The 7691-nt window shown below is 50.0% G+C and overlaps 1 long non-coding RNA gene across 1 annotated transcript; it reads right to left on the reverse strand.

Annotated features, from left to right (window-relative positions):
• Positions 1-6449: 6449 nt before the first annotated feature.
• Positions 6450-7314, reverse strand: LOC142589787 (uncharacterized). Its single transcript, XR_012829934.1, has 2 exons — positions 7257-7314; positions 6450-6557 (listed from the first exon to the last, which is right to left on the reverse strand). It is a non-coding gene; the product is annotated as an uncharacterized LOC142589787 (long non-coding RNA).
• Between the last annotated feature and the right edge of the window lie 377 nt (positions 7315-7691).

Consider the following 7691-nt stretch of genomic DNA (forward strand, 5'->3'; position numbering starts at 1 on the left):
ATGAGGACCGCAGCGTACGAGGGAATTTAAACTCTCGTTTTCAGCTCGCTTCGGCGCGCCCGAAGCAGCCGACGCGGCCGCTCTGTCCACGTGATCCCTCCTAGCACGTCACGCCGACGGTGGCGCCAGCTTTTCCAGTGGTGGAGCTCGAGGCCAATACTCTCGGAGTCGAGGGCAAGAAGGAACGTCTCTGGAAGGGGCGCACGTGACGCGCCGCTCGGGCACGTTGAGACGAGTAGGTGACGCATCCGCCGGGCCGGCGCCGGTCAGACCTCCTCGCTTCACAGTTGGGGGAGCTCCTCTCCCCGGCTGCCGCGCTTTGACAAGCGTGGGCACCAACATGCACACACACACACACGCGCACACGAAAACACGTGGCATTGGAACATGCCTGGACGCGCTTGGCGGGGAGGCGTATCGGCAGCGCCGAACGGGCCAAAATGTCCGCCGCTTTGAACGAAGCCCCGGCGTCCGTTGCATCCGCGCCGGCTAAAGCGCGCATCGTAGGCGAAACGTAACACTGTTCAATCAATTTTCCTTGCTTGAGAAATGATAGGTTGAAGCCGAGTCCGCTTTGCTGTATTTTGGCCTCTAGACCTTGTAGGTACAGCATAAACATCAGAGGTGACATCAGAGGTGAAAAGAGTGCGTTGCACGCCGCCCTGGCGACGAAACGCGGCATATTCCAGCCTCTCGACCAGACGACACACACGTGCGCGGCCGTACTATAGTATGTTTCCGTTCTAGCGACGCTTCAAGTGGACAGTTATCGTAAAGAAGCTAGCGCCATCAAGTGAAGGAATGACGAAAGAAGCTTTTTAAGCTTTATATATTTTTCACAGTGTGTCGCGGCGAGCAGTGGCGTAGCTAGGTGGTCTTGCACCCGGGGCCCATAAGTTTTCTGTCATCCCCCCCCCCCCTCCCAGGTATAGTCGAGGAAGGGGAGGATGTCGACAATTTCCGGGTTTCAGCACCACTACTGCCACCTTGGATACCGCGCACGTCCCCCGGGTCCCCCTCTCCTTCGCTTTCTTTCCCAGAGATCGCGAATGGAGCAGGTATACACGCAGTTTTTTCTGCACCAAATAACACAAGGTGCTGCACTGATAACTTGTGATAAGCGCATGTGCACATCTTCTGTCAGACTGTAAGGCTTGGCAGCCAATACAAATGCGGCATCGTGGAAAATATGGCTCACGTCACAGGTAACAAAAAATATCTTTATAAAGTTTTAATTACCAATTTTAGCGGCAATATTGCATTTGCAAAATTGAAGCCCGACATTCGTATCTTGCCCTACAACAACTCCACAAAAATCGTCGTAGGTACTATGGCGCGCAGTATTTTGGCTGTGGGCAGCCCTGAACGAAAATGAAAATTAAATTGTGTGTCAGTGACGCTGATCTCCCCACCCTATTAGAATATACCACCTGCCTCCCTGCGGCGCGGGCGCCAATGCTATGACAATTGCGAGTTCTCTTTATTCTGATCAGTAAAGCCTTGTTTTTATTTGCTGCTATTTGCCTCGAGCTCCACCACTGGAAAAGCTGGCGCCACCGTCGGCGTGACATGCTATTAGGGATCATCACGTGGACAAAGCGGCCGCGTCGGCTGCTTCGAGAGCGCCGAAGCGAGCTGAAAACGAGAGTTTAAATTCCCTCGTACGCTGCGGTCTTCATTTAGTGGCGAGATTTTCCCGATTCGAGTGTCTCCTTTACAACGCTTGAAAGCACTAGAATAGGTAGTGGCTGCCTTTGAAGGCGCGCAGCATGGTATGCTACTGCTCGGTGCCGCAGTGCCGGACGTACGCAACGGAGCCCCGTGTCAGCCTTATTCACACGTAGTCGCAGGACAAGAAGCTGCGTGAAGCTTGGCTCGCGAAACATAAAACCGGCAAACAGTCATCGGCTACAACTCGGGTATGCAGCAAGCACAGACGCGAGGAAGATTTCTGCTACGGCACCGGGTCTGCGATGTTTGGAAAACGCGCGCTGAGACGCTCGCCCGAGTCCGCTGCACGGCTAATGTCATGACGGTTTGGTCTATGAACTTGTCGATGCTATAGATACTGGCAAGTTCACTGGAATGGAAAGGGAGCGGTAAGACGCACGTTAAAAGAAAGGCATGGCATATGGTCATGTTTGTACGTGTTATGAATTAATGCACTGGATTACAAAAAAGAAGCAGCGGGAATCGCACGCTGAGAACACCGATAAACATACAGTGCGACGCCTATTAGTTAGACAGTAAAAAACTTCTCTCGTTTCGAAAGTACTTACAGAAATGTCCGGAAGAGCTCGCGCGTGGTGTTTTCAGTGAGCGCTGACAGCAAAACCTATGAGGAGCGCGCCGCGTGATCCCTCATACTACGCCAGCGAGGCGCTTCCGATAGATGGTGACTCCGTAACTCCTCGCCGCCAATACGGACAAACGTGATTATCCGAGCTGCGGTACCACCCCAAGATTGGGCACAGAATAGAACACGCTTCGCGTCGATTCTTGGCGTCACCATAAAAAAAAAAAGAAGGCCGTGATGAAGCCCGTGCCAGCGAAAGTTTGCACTACTGTTGGTTTGCACTCGCCATGGAGATGATTGAGGGATCAACGTCACTGGTCCACTATTTAATATTTCTGTCGCTGCTGCCATACTGGGCGCCGTCCGCAGTGCCAAAGTACTGTAGGCTGTAGCATCCAAAACGATCTTGTTAAAGAAGTTTTTCTTGAGTTAATAATATGACTTTGAGTCCTCGATTCTCGAATTGAAGTGCTTCCTCTATAAGTACTAATTAAAGGATTATTCAGGATATGGTTATAACTTATCTGCCATATTTTTCACGCTACCGAGTTCCTAGTAATCACGGACACATAACGTCATAGGATATCGGGAAATATTATTACAAAATTAACCTTTTCTTTATAAAGTTCCGTGTAGCTGACACAGACACTGTACTTGTGACATGAAGTCACACAACAACAAAATGATAAAGGAACGGTTAGCGACGACTAGGAGAAATACCTTTTATTGAACACCGCGAAACTGATAAAGAACGAACGATTCAAAATTGATAAATAGAACATTGTATGCATATTGCCGATGCACAAACCATGGTGGGACATCGAGCCTTTTGCACTAAAGTAGTGACCGGTAAGGACACATTTCCTTCAGAAGTTTTTCCGACACTTCGCTTCTGCAAACTCATTAGTTACAGTCGTAAAATTTATATATTTTTACGTGTTCTTTTTCTATGGTCAGTATCGCCAAGTTTGACAGCATTTCATCACTCATGGTGGAGCGCAGAGACGTATTTATCAGCATTAACTTGGAAAAATTCCTTTCGCATGATGCAACTGACACCCAGATCGTGAGGAACAAGCGAAAGGTAACAGTAAGTAAGAAGTTCCATTTGGCGATAAATTACAGGAACTCCAGGCACCGAGTCTGAAGACGATCCAGTGAATCCCATTCGAGACTTTTCACGGCCGCACTTATGCAATGTCGCTCTCAACGAACGCTTCGCCGTAAAGGCGGGCGCCGGACGCGCTCGTTGAACGCCCTCTCGCTGCTGTCATTGTTCGTCTTCGCTGCGCGTTCGGAACGGAAGAGCCTCAGCGCCTTATAACGCCTGACTGTATGTTTAGCGACGCCTGCTCCCAGCATGAACGCACGGCACGAGCGCATGCCACATGAAACGTTCCGCTAAGGCGAGGAGTTCAGCGACCATTTTGCGAAGTAAATTTTTTAGCCCGCACATTCGTACAATTATTTCGTGGGGTGTTAATAGAGCTGCAGCCGACAATTCTGCGGCGCAACGCGTCGGGTACATGAGCTCGGGCTACTGGATACCGGAGCATTCTTTGCCATTTGCACCCAGTCAAGCCGGCGGAAAGAGGGGTGTCTTCAGACGTATATGACACCCCCCCCCCCATTGGCCCCTTGCACCCGGGGCCAATGGGGGGGGGGGGGGTGTCTTATGCAGCGGCTGCATTATGCACGTTCTGAACGCCAGGGCGGCGCTGCAGGCGTCGTGAAAACTCCAGCGCTGGTTCCCCATACTGCTCCCGCAGGGAGCAGAGTTTCGCATAGGTCCGCCGTTGTGCTCCAGCTCTGTAGTGAAGCAACTCCTCGAGCGCGTGGGAGGCAAATGCAGCGCAGTGTTCCCGTGACTCGAATAGCTCAAAAATTCGCGTGTAAATGCACATTACCTTGCAACGAAAAGTGGTGCAATGTTTTTCAGCATGCATATTGAAGTTTTCTCGCGGAGGCCGGAAGGCAAGAAATGTTTTAAAGGGGTGGAGACATCAAAATTTTCGTTCATGCGTTTGTTGATTCAAACGTTGCGTCATGCTTCAGGGAGCACGATACACACAGCGGGATTCATATATATCCGATAAATAATTTAATAATAGCATTATTATACCGAGCGATTTCGGTTTCGGTTTCTGGGTTCCGGGGGATGCTATGACGTCACAGAGGAGGAAACGCAACATGGCTTGGTCACGTGGCCCACAAAAAATAGTGACGTAAAACTATGCTGCGTCGTCTGCTCGCGCATACGCGTGCTCTGCCAGCAGAGGTCAACCACTGGCGATTCGAAGTGCATGTCGCGATTATTATAATTATTGCGAAGAGCGACAACAACGGTAAGAAAATATTGCAGCTTGTGAGAGTCGGTGATTCATTCCGAAGCGCCGTAAGCTTTAGCTTTGAAGTGAACCGGAAAAGGCCTAGCGACGATATCGGCGGCGCCGAACGATCAGAGGCGGTGAAGCTGCCGTCGATGCCATAGTGACCACTCCTCGGTCGCTGATTGGCCGCTTCGCCGTACGGCTGCCGCACAAATGGGTCCCGGGCCCGTCCTCTCTACGGCAAGGAAATCTCGCCGTTCGCGAGCAAAACCGCCGTCGCACGGGGGCCCGCGAACGGCAAACGGCGTGCGGCGAGTTTCCGTGCCGGTAACGTGGACGGGCCGGTAACGTGGAAAGGCCAAGCGAAGGAGAGTCCGCTCCGAGCTGCCGAACTACGCGACTATGCGAGGAGAGAAGCAGACAACACGAACGCCGCATATCCTGGTCCCTTTCGGAGTCGGCCGGCTAGTAGACAGTTTTAGTATAGCGTACGCTATACCATTGCGTACGCTAAAAAATAGCGGGTCGTTACTGCGCATGCGCTGAACGCTAAACGAAATAGCGGGTATAGCGGGCGTACGCAACGCAAACGAGTTAGCGTTAGCGTTTTTGCGGGGTTTGCGGAGTTTGCGGGAAACATGGCGGCGGTCCCGGCTGCCCGCTTCGAATTGAATTTGGCGTTGCTTTTGTAAAATGCACTTCGTTCGTAGCAAATGACTGTGCAAACGGCTTTCGCTCAGTCTCAGGCCGCTTCGACGACACAGTATTATGGATAACCTCGTGGTGTTTTCGAGATCGCTTCTCGTTTCGAACGAGTCGAAGCCTAACGAAAGAAACGTTCGAGATGTCAGCGCCACCTATCGCTACAGGCGCGAAATAGCCGCAACGACGGCATATGGCCTCTGAGATCCGAAGATATCGCCGGCCAACTAAAATAGTAGAAAACGTGTGCTGCTTAGCGTACGCTATATAATAGCGTATAGCGTACGCTATAGTTACGTACGCTAAACTAAAACTGTCTAGTGTTACACTCAAACGTGTAAAGGCCCGTCCGCAGGGCAACTCGCCGCACGCAGTTTGCCGTTCGCGGGCCGGCGTGCGGCGTTCGTGTTGTCCACTTCTCTCCTCTTGTGTCCGTGTCTGCACGCCTTACCCCTTCTTTGCATTAAGAAAGGATTTCTATATGCCTGTAGCTCGGTCGTAGTGGAGGCTCTGCTCGGTTGCTCGGCTCAGCAGGCTCCGTAATCGGCATTTCATCGCTACTCATCATACGTCACGTTTTTGTGCTGGTGTGCTATGACGTCAATATTTTCGTTCCTCCTCTGTGACGTAGTAACTGCCGCGCTAGCGATGGGGAGAAGGAGTTTTTAATGGCTCTTTGGAGCTCAATTAAAATTATTTTGAAATGTTTGCAGCGTCCAATACCTCGTTCTGGGTGTCCTTGCATACGGAAGCAGCCTACAACATGCTTTTTATAGCCTCAAAATTTGGTGTCTCAACCCCTTTAAAGGGTGTTTAAAGAAAACTTCCCACATGTGTGGTGGACAATTATGTGAGCACATTTTGCCAGCCGAAATCAGATGAATAATGATCGTGGCCAAAAGAACTATCGTGCCTGCAGTTATGTCAGTGACCATTAACCGTGACCGTCATTCATCACTAACCGTCATTCACAGCTGCTGCACGTTTTTGATATATGCGGTACAGACACGTATATTTAAACGCATTTCAAATGCAGAGCTTATTTTTACGATTCATACCGCAAACTTAACAGCTGCTTCGTAGCAGCAAACTTGTGAGTAGAAAAAGATTCAAGATGCACGAGCTTCTAGATCAAATTTATTTCGTACAAGGGTATGGATGAGCAATGGCTGGTGGCAGCAGGGGATGAGTGCTGGTTCTTGGAGCCTTGGGGGCAGAATTCAAAGCCACTGGAAAGGCAACAAGTTATTAAGACAGGTATTAACAACAGGTTATTTTTATTGCGCTATAATCACATAAGATGGCAAACTTGCAAAGCAAGTATTCACACATTGCAGACTATAATATGACAACACAATTTTCTTTATCTCAGCATACTATTCAGGTTAATTTACTATAACACAGCACGTATTAAACCTGCAAAAATTTCACATTCCTCACGTCGACTAAGGCTGATCGAACAAACATATTGCGGGCGGTAAATGCTGAAGCTATCACAGCTGTCTCATCAGCGGGAGCGCGCGATGTTTTCGTATACTACAAAACAATGAACGCGAGTACATTAATCGACCTTACATGAAAAATGAGAACGCCGACAAAAAAAGAAACAGAAAACCCAGGATGCAGCGGCCAAATTGTATCTGCTAGTATTTACTGTGTTTTGAACTTACTGTTATAGAGCCGCATAGTCAGAACAATGGTACAAGCTATACAGCGAATTGGGCTAGTTGGTAAGTTAACATTGTCGGCGTATATGTGCAGTGCGACACAGACGTGTCGTCCATTCTTTGTCCCGCGTCTGTGTCACGCTGCACATATGCTCCAAAAATTGCACAAGTGAACAACCTCTCATGCCAGACGTACGCATTTCAGCGTGTACAGGAGTGTTGCACCATATAAACGCTGCTTTAGTGTAAAGCCGAACTCACCTCTGTAAACAAGGCGAACGCACCTCGCATATCCTGGTCCCTTTCGGAGCTGGCCGGTCTCCGTCCGCACGGCACCGCGTAAAAAGCTTTGCCACCTTCCGTGCGATTTGTGCAGTTTGGTGCGCTGCACCCCGTCATACGGGAATGCAAGTTTAAAAACGATGTGTTTCTTACCATTTAACCAGTTATTAAGTTAATATCGCCGAACACCGTACCTGCAACCCGGAGCCGATCGGTGCAACGCACGCTTGATTGCTGATTGCAATTTAGATGGCACTGACAGAAACGAGCCGTGCCGGTGAAGTCGGCTTTGCAGCAACGCGGTTGATCATTTGACGTCGTTTTTGTACCATGTGATAGTGCTCGGCGAATAGCGCTGCGAGCGGCGCCGGAAAACTTATGCGCAACTCTGCTACCTGCGGGAGCATACGCAGG

Source organism: Dermacentor variabilis, chromosome 1 (assembly GCF_050947875.1).
Source record: "Dermacentor variabilis isolate Ectoservices chromosome 1, ASM5094787v1, whole genome shotgun sequence".
Lineage (NCBI taxonomy): Eukaryota > Metazoa > Arthropoda > Arachnida > Ixodida > Ixodidae > Dermacentor > Dermacentor variabilis.